This window comes from Pogona vitticeps, chromosome 4 (genome assembly GCF_051106095.1).
Source record: "Pogona vitticeps strain Pit_001003342236 chromosome 4, PviZW2.1, whole genome shotgun sequence".
In the NCBI taxonomy this organism is placed as follows: domain Eukaryota; kingdom Metazoa; phylum Chordata; class Lepidosauria; order Squamata; family Agamidae; genus Pogona; species Pogona vitticeps.
In genome coordinates, this window is record NC_135786.1 from 6,624,981 (window position 1) to 6,641,716 (window position 16,736).

At 43.0% G+C, this 16,736-nt stretch overlaps 1 pseudogene across 1 annotated transcript; it reads left to right on the forward strand.

Annotated features, from left to right (window-relative positions):
* Positions 1-14,859: 14,859 nt before the first annotated feature.
* LOC110090670 (sentrin-specific protease 7-like) lies at positions 14,860-16,632 on the forward strand (annotated as a pseudogene). Its single transcript, XR_013544256.1, has one exon. The product of XR_013544256.1 is annotated as a sentrin-specific protease 7-like (transcript).
* Positions 16,633-16,736: the final 104 nt, after the last annotated feature.

A 16,736-nucleotide genomic window follows, 5' to 3' on the forward strand; every position in this document is an offset into this window, starting at 1 on the left:
GAGTCCAGACTCATAACGGAGCCTAGCCTCCTGATGACATTTCTCTTGGCTTCTCTGAGACATGCAAACCCCATCATCACACGAAATGGGATCAATCTGATAGGATATAATTAGTATTAATGGGATAAGAAGACATTTGGTAGAACTTTACAGGCAGTTTTGTTGATGCCAACCTTCCAAGAAGACAGTTGTGATTATGGTTGCTGGATGGTTTATGAATGTCTAGTTACTACCAAGAAAATTTCTGGAGTGGGAATGCTTCTGATCCCAGTAGGGGCACTTTCAGTCCAAACAGAGGTGTGTGCATAAGTTGCCTCACCCAAAGATGGCAAGGTTAGGTGCTCGCCATGCAGATCACAAATTTCGGATGCATCTTAAGTGACGATTATATCGTCCAGGTAACTGTGTGTGCCACTGAAAAGAGACACACTGCAGTTTTTATGAGGGATGGAGTGGAAGGAGGAAGATAGACGGATAGGTAGGCCAAAAAGAGAGACCTTGACACTATAAGAGAACAGCATCAGGGAATGGTAAGAGGGGCCTCTGGAGATCTGAACAGTATATTTGATTGTCCCTTGCAAGGTTTAAGCTCCCTGCTCCCACCTGTGCCCAACCTGTATGAAAAAAATAAACTCAGTACCCAACAGCCTCTGCTGATCTCCTTTCAAAACAAAACAAATCCATATAATTGTTGCATGTATGGATTTATGCATCACTCAGCATTGAGGGGGCAAACTAATAGTTTAAATTGAAAAAAAGACAATAATGCTAGGAAAACTTGAAGGCAGTAAGAAAAGAGGAAGACCAACCTGAGATGGATTGACTCTGTAAAGGAATCCACAGCCTTGAGTTTTCAAGAGCTAAACAGGAATGTAAATGACAGGATGTTCTGAAATAATCATTCACAGGGCTACCATCAGTCAGGGGCAACTTCATAACGCATGCCAACAACGCCTTGTAAGCTAACACATCCAGGAAATATCTCTCAGGGAAGACCAATCCTCTCTTCCCCCACCTGCAACACAAAGGGCTGCAGGTTAAAGAGAGCTACGGTTCAGATTATTTTGGCCGGGTCGTTTAGTTGTGTGATTAAGCTAAAGCTCAACCTAGTCCAGATAGGCGGGGTATAAACAAACAAACAAACAAACAAACAAACAAACAAACAAACAAACAAACAAACAAACAAATAAAAGAACTTCCCCGTTAGCTTTCTGGTAGTTCGGAATGGATCGAAAACAAATGAGGTGGCCCTCACTGGCTGTAGTCCAACAAAGGCCAACGGGCTTTGAATGAACCTGTAGATACACCTCCACCTTGTGTCAGATGGAGATATGTGAACCCTCTCTGCTTCCCATGGCAGTAGCTTTATTAGAAAATCTGGAGAGGGTTATTTTTTTCACAAAAATCTAATGCAAGGCTGTGAAACCTCTCCTTTTAAAATTTATTCTGCTGTTATCTCTGACCAGTGACGGGGAAATGAAAGAAAGTTACATATGTGAAAAACTTGCAAAGAGCTAAGTGTTATTTTATGCTTGGAAGCTGTTGCATCGTCTTCATCCATGCTTTGATTTCTTAAAAGGTGTTTCATGGATGTTATTTGTGCTTTCTATTCCTGAGGCTGTTCCGTAGGTTTTATCTGTATTTTGAAGTCTGAGAATGTTATCGCTGTATTGGATAGCTCAGATAGCCAGGTATCTGGCTGTGGAGCCAGAGTTTGGGAGTTCGATTCCCCTGTTGTGCTTTCTGGAGAAGAGCCAGCCTGGGTGGCCTTGGGCAAGCTGCACAGTCCCAGAGCACCCCCAGTGGAAGAAAATGGTAAACCACTTCTCAGTATTCTCAACCTGGAAAACCCTGAAAAAAGTCACCATTAGCAAGAATTGACCTGATGACATATGATGCTTATACTTATGAAATAGATATGCACACATTTATACTATGTTTTACCTCTAGCAATGGGGCTTAACCTGAGTAGACAGCCATCCCTACCTTAGAATGTTTTGGCTTTATAGAGGCTATCTTTGATTCCGGTTCAAGTCTGTCGCCCCATCTATTGCTAAAATGCGCGCGCGCGCGCGCGCGCGCGCGCGCGCGCGCGCGCACACACACACACACACACACACACACACACACACACACACACACACACACACACACACACACACACACACACACACACACACACACACACACACACACACACACACACACACACACACACACACACACACAGCGCCTTCCCAAACTGGAACTAAAAAAAAAATAGGAGCTTCTCTGCAGCTAATTTCTATCAGCACTCCTTAGAACTTTCTGGCATAGCTACCATGGTTCCTTTTTCACCCTGTGCTGCACCATGAATTTACAGCAGAAATAGAAACTTTAATTCATGAATCCTCAGAATCAAATCCAAGATGGGAACCACTGAACCATTCTTCCAGGAACTTGTCTATTGAATGGATGAGGAGGAAGTGAGTGAAAGCTAAGGAAAGAGAGGCTGCTAAGAAGAAAGGTGGGAACCAGTGGAGACAACTCCCTTAATAAAACGTGAAATGTTTCAAGAACAAATATTTTTTCCACGTCCACAGCAAGTCCTCTGCCTGAAAGGGAGACCATGCGAAGATGCAGCCTGAGCTTCCAGATATTATTTATTCCCCAATCATAGTGGCTAGAAGATTCTGGGAATTGCAATTTAAAACCAACCAACCAGCCAGCCAGCCTGCCTGCCTAGGGCCACCGAAAGGAAGTCCAAGCTGTATCAAGGATATAGCAAATACAAAGGCTGAAATCCATACAAGAAAAGCCAGGGTGGGTGCGGGCACTAATGTACAACATGAAGATCATGTACTCATTTCAATCTTTCCCCAGGAGCAGGTTTAGAGCCAAAATGGTTCAATTTCCCCACCCGCAGAGTACCTCTTTCTGTGGCACCTTGTTGACTAGTTGCATTGCCCTTATCAACATGCCAGAAATACTCTGCTTTTCTCTAGTGTTCCGTTCTGCTTCTATACCTCGAAAATTGTTCTTATGTGCAGTCCTGCCCTTTCCAACATATGGTGACACTACGAATTTCCAAGACATAGTATCTTTTCCAGTGAATCTTGTTTTCTCATGATATGTCCAAAGCACAATAGCTTCAGTTTAGTGATTTTAGTTACTAGGCTTGGTTTGATCCGGAAAATCCACGTCCTTGACATTTGCCTAGCTATGCGCGAGGATTTTGGCCGCACATTGGCCAATCGCTGTCAAAATGCTTTAAAATGCAATTCTTGAAAGTAAAAGCAAAGCAAGGCTAGAAATTATAGCTCATCGCTCTGAAAAGAAGATTGTAACTTTTCATTGGGGTATCTTTAAGAAGTAATTGAGTTTCATGCTTGTTACCCTGGAGGTAACTGGGTTATCAGTTCTAACAAGCTGCTTCCCAAGCCTGTCGAACCAAACTCTGTACTTAGCAGTTTCCCAGCCTAATGGGCCAACAGTGTCTTCCCCCATTCCAACATGCTCTTCCAACATGCTTCTGCTGGTGCTTGCTCTCTCCATTTTGTAGCTACTGTGTGAGAAACCCCTAGGGCTCCCCATTTCATGACCATCACAGCCTTCCTTTGCCAGGAGGTGGAAGGGACTATTCTTTTGCATTGGTGCCGACGGGCCGGCTGGCTGGCATGCGCCTCCCAAGGGAGGTGTTAACAGGAGGTCGTGCGTTTCTGGGAATTGTGCTGATCAGGGAAGGAGATTGTCATTGTTTGAGTGAGAGGTTTGCATCAGGAATATGAGATCTCTGCTTGGTTGAGGGCAGCAGATGAGTTGTATGGGTAAAATCAGAGGAAACCAACAAGTGTTATATCAGTACAGTGGTGCCTCGCTAGACAGTTACCCCACATGACAGTTTTTTTGCTAGACACTGACTTTTTGCGATCGCTATAGCGATTCGCAAAACAGTGATTCCTATGGGGGAATTTTGCTGGACAATGTTTGGTCCCTGCTTCGCAAACCGATTTTCGCTAGACGACGATTTTGACAGCTCCCTCCGTGCTCGCAAAACAGGTGTTTTTGTGACCTAAGCTTCGCAAGACAGTGATTTAAACAGCTGATCGGCGGTTCGCAAAGCGGCTTTCCTATTGCTGATCTTCGTTAGACAACGATGATTCTTCCCCATTGGAATGCATTAAACAGGTTTCAATGCATGGTTTCATAGACTCATGGTAATAATAACTGCATGTCATCAAGTCTTTGACTTATGTTGACCCCTTCTAGGGATATCATGGTAGTGAGTGCTCAGAAGCGGTTTTCCATTCTCTTCTTCTGGAGGTACCCTGGGGCTATGAAGCTTGCCCAAGAACACACAGGTTGGTTCTACTGGGGGGAAACAAACTCTCAACCTCTAGCCAGGCTTAACTCCCTGAGGTATCAAGCCACCTCCACTGATGGTCCAAAAATGAAAGGAGGAGGTTGTCTGGAAGGCAAAAACCTGGGATTATCTTGAAAGCTGATCTCCCACATTTCTGTCCTTGGTTTTGCTGATGTCTCTGGGAAGCAGACATGTATGCGGGTGACGGGCAAGTCTGCAATGGTCATGGTGGTGGGATAGATGATTTAGGAAGCATTAAATAGTAAAGCCTTCTGTGAGAGCTCAGAAGCCCCCACCTTCCCACAGCCAGTTTTGATGTGGCGCCATTGAGAGTTTTTTAAATTTTTTTCTTTCTTTTTTTTGCTGAGGCTAAAAAGGAAATACATGACCACCGGTCAAGGGCACAGAAGAAGCACAGAAGAGAATGGCTGCAGGGAGGGGAGGCGTGTAGCAGGGCAAGGGACACAAATAGCAAACGCATCGCTTGCACTTTCTACGGGTGCAGCGAAATAAAAAAGGAAGACGTCCACCGTGCACAAATGACCGTGTCAACACTAATACATCTAAATATATATCCATCTCCATCATGCTGCACGGTGAACGGGTGGCTGAAATCCAGTAATAAGCACAACCAGAGCAGACCCATTCAATCAGTGGGGATTTGGTGAGTCAGTGATTTACTACTGGAGCTAGATGAAGAGCTTGGAAAAGTGACTCAGTCCTATGGCTCAATCCTGGGAAAACTGAGCTTCTGGAGCACTCATCCTTCATAGTGTTTACTTGCCATGTCATGCCGTTTGAAGCGTTCAAAAAGAGTTGGAACCAAGTGTCATCCGCTGTATCGTTCCGTCACGTCTGGTTCAAGTGTGGTTGTGCAGCCCTGAGATCCTGCACTGGTGTTTTGTTGCAAATGGTGAGCTAACTGACGGCCAAGAGATTGTGGTGGAATCTTTAAAAAGATGGCGGCCATTGTAAATCCTAGAGACAGGTTCTGAATGGTGTTAGTTGTTAAGTCATGTCCGACTCTTTGTCACCCCATGGACCAGAGCACGCCAGGCCCTCCTGTCTTCTGCTGCCCCCCAGAGTTGGGTCAAATTCGTGTTGGTTGCTTTGATGACCCTGTCCATCCATCTCATCCTCTGTCGTCCCCTCCTCCTCTTGCCTTCACCCTTTCCCAACATCAGGGTCTTTTCCAGGGAGTCTTCTCTTCTCATGAGATGGCCAAACTATTGATGGGATCTGTAATCCAAAACATCTGAAAGCTGCCGGTTTGGGGAAAGCAACGCTAAAGGGACTGATGAACTGGCTGGATGTTGATTGGCTTCTCATGATCCTTGAGTTTCTGGGCTCTGTTAGAGGAGGAACCAATACAGTACATTGATTTTAAAAGTAACATTCAATTTTATACTGTTTTATATATTTTATATATTATATATATATATATATATATATATATATAAAATAAAAAAGTTATTACAAGTATGCACACACACAGAAGGCTGTGCAAAAATCCAAACACACACACACACACACACACACACACAGAGAGAGAGAGAGAGAGAGAGAGAGAGAAAGGCTGTGCAAGTATCCAAAGGTCACTGATGGCTTTTCCTGCCCAAAGAGCGGGAACCTCTCTGTTTCTTGCCTCCTTGGGAATTCCTGCGGCTGCAACAGGCCGGCTCCTGAAGAGGTGGGGTTTCCTTCTCCTGCGCTCTCTCCACCCAGGCTTGCTGGCATGGGTCTTTTGTTTTAAAGGGGTGGAGCCGAACCAGACGACGCCACCCGAGCTGCTTCATCCCTGCAGGCAGCCAAAAGCTACCAAGTCCCACAGTACCGGCTGAACTGGACTTTCCATGAACCGTTGGAAGGAAAGGAATTCTGCATTATAAAGCAATGGGAAGGAATATTTAGGGTAACTGGCATCACTGAGTGGTGAAAGGTATGAGCTGGGAGGTCAGGAAATTTTGGACCAGGTGAATGCTCTGTACTGGAGTACTCAGAATATTGTGTGCTCAACAAACTTGTTCAGCTCTTGCAAACTCAAGCCTGTGGCTTCCTTTAGTGAGTTAGCCCATCTTCTCTTTTGTCTTCCTCTTTTCCTGCTGCCTTCATCCTTTACTAGCATTAATGTCTTTTCTAGAAAATCCTGTCTTTTCATGATGTGCCCAGAGTCGGACAGACTCGGTTTCAACATTTTTTATTTTCAGATATAATAATAAACAATGTAAAGCAGGAACTCATAATTTTACACACCTTTGTGGTGACAAACATATCAAGATAACATTTAAAAAATAAAGTTGCTCTACTGGTGTAACATTTCGAGTTACCTACAAATGTCCTTTTTAAAAGCACATTTAAAGACATTGAGAGGATTTTTTTCAAGTTTCATTTCACTTTCTTGCTAATTTCTCTTTTTTCTGAAATAAGAGAAAAGGAACAAGCAGCACCATGTGGTATAGTTACTTTTCCCACATTGTACTGGGTAATGGCAGCTGGTTACTTCTGAAATACTGCAAACAGCAATAATAAAAAATAATTTTCCAGGCTCTGATCCAAAGATAAGAAGTCACTAAACTAAATAAACTAAGTAAATTTAAAAAGGGAGAGATGGAAAATCTTTTAGGGAGATGACCTCAGAACTGGCCATGCTCAGTGGGGCATGGAGTGCTGATTGTTGAAGGTAAATAGAAAACTTGGAGCCATAAAATTTACACCATGGTTGGAATTGTGAATTGCAGTGCCCGGCGCAACATTTTATGGTGGGTTCCATATGTGCAGTGTGGTATTATTTAGACTTAGACCCAACATCTCTGGCCAATGCTGCAACTCGGAGCTCAGTCCCAGCGATTAGAAAAGTTACTTTTTTGGACTGTAACTGTCAGAATTCCCCAGGCAGCATGGGATGCTGAGAGTTACAGTCTAGAATCTCACCCCAGCAAGCTCCACTCTGAGTGCAGTTACACTAAGAAAACACACACACACACACACACAAACAGAGCAAGCATATTTTGAACCATTTTTTTAAAAAGGGACTGCATGAAACTTAGATGTGTGGATTGTTTTAACAGGGAATTATGTTATTCAGATTGGAAATAAGGTATTTTACTCTTCCACCAGAGGGTCATTTATTTTAACTCGGATGTCAAATCAATTTATTTGGAATTGTTTCATCATGTGTGAATGTTTATGTTGGTGTAAATTGTGTCTGTGGGGTTTGCCACTCACTGGTGTGCCTTCAGTGCACTCCCTCTCCCTCTTTCTTTTTGTCTTTCCCTCCTTCACAAGCCTAGAAGTGCCTATCTAGTCAAAATGCCGGTCAAAATCTAATCAAAATGTTTGGTCAGTTTCAGCCCCAGCTCCTGTGGAAGCCTTGTCAGTTTCAACTCTAGCTGGGTGGTTTCTTCTCCTTCTCTACCATCTAAGTGTGCTTGTTTATCTGTCTGTCTCCCTGCCCATGTATTGGGCTGCAGGAAAAACTGTTTTAATTTTTTTTCCTGTCCATCATTCTGTTCTAGTGATATTTCAGATTGCAAGAAATAAAACAAAAAACCCAAACAAACAAAAGTATAAAAAACAACACTACAGCAGCAGTGACTAATGGTTGTGAGAGGCAGCCAGAAAACCACACCTGGGTGGGAATAGTACAAAGCCTCAAATGCAACATCTCTAAAACCCCTCAAACAATATACAATGCGGATGGACACAGTGACTCCAAAAATCACGTGACTACCATGTGCCTTTAAAACCGAATTCAAAATCCCCGAACCCTCACTTGATTTATTTCAATTGTGTAACCGTATTCTCAGTCTTTAAAGACTAGGCAAGAATAAAGTAATGCTCTAAGTTTCTTTTTCTCATGGAATAAACATCAGTTCCTGTTTACTTGCTTTCCCCATCTTGATCCATTCAAATGATTATTTTACGATCGCTAACAGAAGATAATCTAGTTACTACATAATAACTTTTGTTATTGTTGCTTACGCTGCTTGTTCACTTATGCAAGGTGCCCCAAGGCAGAATGCAAAATTAAAAACACAGAGCATGTTGCAAAAGCTCTAAATGCACAAAGATAAAAGTTCTTAAACTTGTTTGTATCAATAGCACATAACTATCGGGAATCCACGGAAGTATATATACAAATCCTCAAAATTGCCACGGAACAGAACAGGTCTTGTTACAGCATTCTAGTTCTTAAGAAGGTTCCAAAAATAGTTTAAAATATATGGACTTGACTCAGCAAAAGTGAATGTTATTAAGACTGTGCTATAGACTTTTCTGGAAACCTGCCTCCAATTCTTGAGTAAACATGCACTGTCCCCATCAGAACTTTTCTTTCAAGAGAATGACTGGGCTCACATGTGGCTCATGTAATACATATTTTCCTATGTAAGACTGAGAACCAATATAGGGTATTGGATAGTCTGTTGGACTAAGACTCAGGGGATGTGAGTTTAAATCCTCACTGGCTAGGGATATTGACGATGGGATGGCCATAGAAAATCACATCTGGAACATCTGTTATACCTCAAAAACTCTGAGAATCACTGGAAGTCATCAGAACCTTGATGACACGTATAAACGACACATCAGATTAGAAAGAGCAGTAGCACTGGGTTCAAAATGACAATCTTATGAACGGTCGCCCTTCGGAATCTTGCCTCCATGCTTGAGCTGACTTCTGGTAGTTTTGCAGACATCTTATTTCCAACTTTGTGATGTACGAAGATTTGAGGTGCAAACCTAGATTTTAACCTGGAAGCTATGCCAGCCCCCAGGAAAGTGGGAATGAGGAGTTTTACCTTTGTTCCTTCCTTTCTCTCCTCTCCTGTTCCTCCTGCTCAGCTTTGACATGACAGAGCACCCTGGAATCTGGGAAACATCACATGCTATCTCTGTGGTTGCAGACAATGCGGTGACAGAGATCGGATGATACAAACCACATTTTACAGTCCACCCTTTGCATAAATGAACAATTCTGTGAGGTGCTTGGGATGGGGCCTTAAACTCAGCTTTCGCATTCCTGTTCTCAATCAACTGCCTACTTCAAGACCTCAGCCACACCATCCCTCTGTTGAAGCGTGACCTTCTGTAGTCTGCCGGATTTTGCCACGGGATGGAACGACGCCAGGTCCTATACTGTTTCCAGATTCTGGTTTGGACTATTGCCTCATGTGTGCTACACTGAGCCTCATTGTTCTGGGAAACCTGGGAGCATCTATCCCCACTTCTCCTGCTGTAATGAGAATCGTGCTGCTAAAGTTTCAATTTTAACCTTTAAAAAAGGTGTGTGCAGAATCCATGTACAGTATCTCAAAATCCACATGCTCTGTCTTAACAGTCTTGTTACCCCATTTCCCAATTATGTCAGGCTCAGGGTAAATACATGCACATGTGATTTCAAAGTCATCGTTTTTTTACTTTGGTGTTCAGGAGAGGTGCTGAAGAGAGAGTGTATTTACTCAGAGAAGCCATGAGAGGTGTTTGGACCAGGTAGTCAGTGATTCCATTCTCCTACTGCTATGTAACTTACAAATAATCTGATATCCAGAGGGTCTAGAATCTTTTCTTAACTGGACTTGGGAGCAGAGTCTCACCTTATCTCCCTTTCTGCTACCTAAGAACCCTAACTGGCTTTCCGAGCCTGGATTCCTGATTGACTACATAGACTTTCTGTCTCTGAAAAGTCTATAGTGCCTGGATATATTGATGATGGGCTCCAACTCCTAGTGAATGCTGGGCCTCTGTCTTTGCTCCCTGGTGCTCCTGCCTCATCCCACAGACCCCTCTCTTGTCCAGAGGTTTCCCTCCCTTTGCTTCTGCATCCTTTCACATCCTCCTTGGTGACCACTTCCACCCTCACTGCCCTTGCAGTGAGCACTGGATGGCAGAGTGAACTTTTTGGAAGGTGCCAGCTCAGAATACCTTATTTTCTTGGCAGAGACATCTGTGTTTCCACGTTCCAAGCATCCAGAAAGCCTGTGCCTCTGTTCTCTGAAGAGCAGAAAAAAGAACGATGGAGTCTATATTGAGAATTTGCCAATGGTATGAGAGGAAGTCTGTTTTCTATTTCCTACAAGAGCTTATTTCAAGGATTGGGAGCTCAGCACATCCTTTTAACTCTGCCCTAGAATATGCATATAGACAGATACTTTAAAATGTATTTTTTTAAAAAGTGGAGGGCAAATAGTTATAGTTTAAAAATATGTAAATAAAGAGACGGGTAAAGATCAGCTAATTTTGTGTACCAGCATGCAAAGACTTGGGGTGACAGTTCTAGAAAAGAACCTCAGTGAGGTTGCGTGTCCTGTGCAAAGATACAGGGTTGATTTGTACTAAAAGGCTGCTCCTGCAGGACTGAGATAGTGACCACGCCAGCTGACATAGCACCCAAATACTTCTTGCAAGGTCTCATACTACCACCTACAGGCACTTCTCCTGTATTGATGCTTGAGAAGCAGAAGGAATCATATGGAAACAGAAAATGGAAAGCCATGTTTCTCTTATTCTAATATTTATCACCATAAACCCAAGTATACATATGTGCTTAACTCAACTTTACCCTGAAAACTGATTTAGGGCCATCTATACTTTGTATAAATAAGAAATATGAAAAAAAATTAAAACCACATTGAAGGGATATATTGCAGCAAACATAGAGTAATTAGCTATGTTAAAAATCAGATATTAAATATCAAACACCTGTTGGAATAAAAATGTTTTCATTCACTGCCAAAAAGAGAGGAGAGAGGGGGCCAGCCCAGCCTTGTGGGAGAGGGTGTTCCATAGCCTGGAGGAAGCCACTGAGAAGGCCCGTTTTTGGGTCTCTTCCCCAAATAATCATAAGACCCAAGGAAGGTTGTTTGGTGAAGCATATTCCAACAGATAGCCTAGACCCGAACAATACAAGGCTTTACAGGTCATAACCAGCAGTGGTAGCCAGTGAAACGGGCTAGTAGCTAGTGAAGCTGTTGTAATAGAGGAGTTACATACTCCTTGTAATCAACCCATGGTATGTAGTTTTCGCGAAGGCTTTCATGGCTGGGATCTAATGGTTTTTGTGGGTTTTTTGGGCTCTTTGCCGTGTTCTGAAGGTTGTACTTCCTAACGTTTCGCCAGTCTCTGTGGCCAGCATATTCAGAGGACTGTCCTTCAGGAGTGCTGTCCTCTGAAGATGCCAGCCACAGAGACTGGCGAAACGTTAGGAAGTACAACCTTCAGAACACGGCCAAAGAGCCCGGAAAACCCACAACAACCGTAAGTAGTTTTGCTGCAGCATTTTGAACCAGCTGAAGTTTCTGAACCATCTTCAGAGGCAGCCTTATGTAGAGAATGTTGCTATAATCCAGGGGTTTTCAACTCAATTTACCTGGGGGCCGCTAGAGGCAGAGTCTGGGTGATGCTGGGCTGCATCAGATTTTCCGCCAAGCGGAGCAAGAGCCCGAGGAAGCCGCCCAGGAGTTCCCTTAGCCGACAGACAGGTGGGCTGGCTGGCAGGCTGCAGTTCTGGATGGAGGGTGCAAGAGGTGCTGTCTTGGGAGAGCTGGCGAGCGAGGCAAGGCTTTTTTTTACTCTTGACAGCAGAGGATGTGTGGGCACTTTGGGGGGGGCAGGCAAGGCGGGGGCCACAAACTATCATCTGGGGGGCTGCAAATGGCCCCCGGGCCGCATGTTTGAGACCCCTGCTATAATCCAAACATAATGTAACCAAGGCATGTGCCACTTGTAGCCAAATTCATTTTATTTATTTATTTATTTTATTTGATTTATATCCCGCCTATCTGGTCTATAGTATACGACCACTCTGCGCGGCTTCCAATATAACATACAGTGGTGCCTCGCATAGCGATCACTCCGTTTAGTGATGAAATCGCTTTGCGACGCATTTTTTGCGATCGCAAAAGCGATCACTTTGTGATGTTCCCTATGGGGGAATTTCACTTTACGATGATCGGTTCCCTGCTTTGGGAATTGAGCATCGCAAAGCGATGATTTTTAAACAGCTGATCGGTGGTTTCAAAATGGCCGCCGGGTAAACAAAATGGCCACCCGCTGTTTTCTGGGACGGATTCCTTGCTTACCAGGCAGCGAAAATGGCCGCGCTATGGAGGATCTTCGCTGAACTGTGAGTTTTAAGCCCATAGGAACGCATTACTTGCGTTTTAATGCATTTCTATGGGCTTTTTTATTTCGCATTGCAACGTTTTCGTTCTGCAGCGATTTTTGTATATACAATAAAATAGCATAGCAATATTACATGACACAATCAATAACAAATACAGTACAAAATAGAGTAAATAATAGAGAGAAAAGAAAAGAAAATCAAGTGTTGACAAGAGGGAAGGCCTGGGTGTACATCCATGTTTTTAGTTGGCTTTTAAAGGTACCCAGCGTGGGGGCTGCGCGAATCTCCGGAGGGAGGTTATTCCAGAGGTGAGGAGCCACCGCTGAGAAGGCCTGATTTCATGCCTTTTCCTTCCAGGCCTCCCTCGGCGTCAGGCTCCTCAGCCTCACCTCCTGACTTGCGCGGGTGATCCGGGTAGATCTTGGTGGGAGAAGGCGTTCCACCAAGTATCAAGGTCCTAAACCGTTTAGGGCCTTATAGGTGAGCATTAAAACTTTGAATTCAATGCAGAAACGGATGGGCAGCCAGTGCAGCGTGGCCAGAACAGGAGAAATATGTTGGTGTTTTCTCACTCCAGTAAGGAGTCTGGCCGCTGCATTCTGCACCACCTGAAGTTTCCGCATCAGCCTCAAAGGCAGCCCCATTGGACATTTCAAGAAACAGGTGCAGCTGGCGCACTAGTAGCAAATGCACTTCCGGGCTTCCAGGTTGATCTTCTGTTCTTTTTTTTCTTTTTCTTTTTTACAAATAGCAGTCCTCTTTATCACCTTGCTCAGTCCATGACCAATTTAAAGACAACTCCCCCCCAAAGTGATATTTCTTTCTTTCTTTGTATCTGAGAATTATGTAATTTAAAATTATGGACATATATGAAATGTAGATAAAATTAAAAACAAATTTAAATGTTAAGATAATTAAACTATTGTTGACCAGAAGTGGGCTACTTCAATAGCATTATCTCAGCTATTTGTGGGTTCTTGATGGGGCTGGACTTGATGATCTATATATAGAATCCTTTCCAACTCTACGGTTTTAAGATTATATCAGCCCTTTAATATCTTCTCTTGTATATGTGGTGGGACATAAATTGTATGCACATAAGTGCAGCACTAGTTACATTTCTTTGTGCATCTTTGTTCAACCAAAGAAGGGGCTGAACAAAGATGCACAGCCAGATGATGTTTATGTTCAGTCTCCATTGTCAAGGCTCCCAGATGCTTACCAATGGGAAAACCCACTACACGGGTGGACTTCAGGATCAAGAAATAAGACTTATTCAAGTTGGAAGAGGAAAAGGCACTCTGAACACTGCAACAGTGGTGAAGGATCAGCTTATGGGCAACCCAAAGTTACCTTGACGAATGTTTTGAGGACGAAAACAGGAAGACAATACAGTGGTGCCCCGCATAGCGATGATAATCCGTGCAGCAAAAATCGCTGCAAAGCGATTTCATCGCTATGCGGTTTTAAAAAGCCCATAGGAATGCATTGAAACCCCTTCAATGCATTCCTATGGACTTAAAACTCACCTTTAAGTGAAAATCCTCCATACGGCGGCCATTTTCGCTGCCCAGTAAGTGAGGAATCTGGGTGAAAACACAGCGGGTGGCCATTTTTTTACCCAGCGGCCATTTTGGAATCGCCGATCAGCTGTTGGAAAATCATTGCTGTGCGATGATCGGTAAGCGAAACAGAGTACCAATCATCGCAAAGCGATTTTTTTCCATTTAATACATCGCAATGTAATCGCTTTTGCGATCGCAAAATCTCCATCGCTATGCGGATTCGTCATTAAACGGGGCGCCCGTTAAGCGAGGCACCACTGTATATGCAAAAACAGTTTTTAAATGATCTTAATGTATTAGATGCTAACATGTTGCAGTCAGATGAACAGCTCTCCTCATCTATTGCCAACCTAGAATCATGTCAAAAAATAAGCTGTCAACAAAGCCATATTTTATCTAAAAGGTATGGCAGGCAACCCAAAGTTATTTGACGAATGTCCTGGAGACGGAAATAGGAAGAAAATACATAAAGACACAGCTAATAAATGATGCTAATTTATCTCATGGTGTCAAGTTGCAAACAGATCAACAAACCTCATCATCTGTTGACAGTGTAGAGATATGTCAAATACTAAGTCCTCTTCGTGAAAGCCTTTTAATATCTGGAAGGTATGGAAGATGCCATAGAATGACAAATGACTGGAAACCACCCAAAGATGCAAAAAATTATCTCATAAAAAAAGAGGACTGGACAGAGAAAAGAAGGAAAGAGCCCAGATATCAAATTCCTAACTTGAAGGAAACTCCTAACTTGAAGGAAACACATTTTCAAAACAGTGAAAGCAGAAGACAGAGTGATGTTTCTCTAAATCAATGTAACTCCTCTGCACATGAGAACAGCTCAAAATCTTCTTCCAAGACAGAGGTGCTTTCTATCACTAGCAAGGAGAAAGAGATGCCACCACTGGTCCCTGTTGCTAAGAAGCAGAACTCTGCCTCCAGAAGAGCCATTGAATAAGCCTGAAAGTAAGGAGAGAGCTAATCCAGTTGAACCAATTGTGCTTTCTGGTGATGAAGAAGGAAATGTTGAAGCAAAAGGTCCAGAGAAGCATTTCCAGACTGGGAAAGGCTACGGACATAAGAAAAAAGAAAAGAAACAAGAATCTGAACTACTTGTTCCAGAAGTTCTGTCCCAGAGCGTAACTGAAAACAAAACAGAACAGGTTTCAGAGGAACTGCTTACAATCAAGTCTATTGCAGATGACAGCATCCTCAGGGAATAGTTGGACCTTGCCTTAGATCTCAAGTTTGAAATGCTTTTTGTTGGGAAATACAAAGGACCATCAACAGATTGTTTCAGATTTACAACCAGATGCATTAAGATCCCTTTTGAAGTGGCTCATAATAAGAAAATAGAACTGTCTCTGGATCCAATGCCTTTAAGAAGGTTTGGACTGTGGATGAATAATGATCCCTCAGTTGTGAGATATGATGCCATCATTTTTCTTTGGCTGTCATCAGATTATGTGGGACAAATTGAAAACAAAATAGGACTGTCTATATTAAACCGGCAAGTGAAAAATACTGAACACATTTTTATAAAGCTGCTTGAGCCGCTTACAGGGAAGGAGCATGTCATGCTGAATAAGATAATAGTGGAAATAAGCAAGAAGAATCCCTCTCCAGATCTCACTAACTCTATACCCTGGGAGGAAGTTCTTCAAGAAATCTCATGTGAAGAAGACAGCTGCATCATGGACTATTGCTACAAGTCATTTCAGCAGCAGTTGCAAAAGGACAGTGTCTCAGTTCTGACAGAGACACCACCTCAGGTATCAAAGGCAAGTGTTCCCAAACCCAATTACACTGTACTACAGAAGCAAAGTAATGGGCAATATTCATTTTCTATCTCCTCTACAAAACACAGTGAATGGAAAGAGTTGCGAGAGACTGGACCGGTTCAGAAGTATGTAGACTGATTGGGTAATCTTGAATTATGTAAAAGTAAATTATATATGCCTTCACACTCCTCTTGTCATGGAGTGGGCTGCCTAGCTTGCCTCTAGACGTCCACCTGTTTGCATGGTCCTCTGCAAAGGAGGACCACGTTCCTCATTACTTAAGTGGTGCTCCCTTAATGGTTAACCATTGATCTGAGACCATGCAATAGAGTTTTGCCACATGCTGTAGAATTACTATCCATTTTCTCTCATTAATTGCTTCTTTTTGAATAAAATAGAAATAGAAAAATACCAAAAGAGACAACAAATGGCCTTGATTTTTCTTCCTACCACATTTTTTTCTCACATTAGACACAGTTGATTAATCCAGAATGAGGCAAAGTGTGGGCCTCCAGATGTTGTTTGACCTCAGCTCCCATCAGCTCTAGCCCCTGTACCCAGTGAACATTTCACATACCTTATTAGGATGCTCACAGAATGGGAGAGACTTAGCACATCAGCCTATAAACTGGTATAAGCAGTTTTATGCAAACTTTGTGGGAATAGATAAGCAGCCAACCTAACTCCATCATCCATAGATTAAGCCCCTTCAACTGCAGCTTTTCTGTTCTTTGCACCTTTCTCTTCATTCTCTCCTATCATCTTTCCAGTTTTCTCCCTTTTTTTTTACTCTTTCGCCTCATTTCATTGATGCTGTCAAAATCCCATTTCCCCGCATAATCCAAAGATGCTAAAAAGTCTATGAGGCCAACGAGCATCCTGGGGCTTGTAGTCCTTTCCTTCGAAGCTACGCATATAACCCTCGC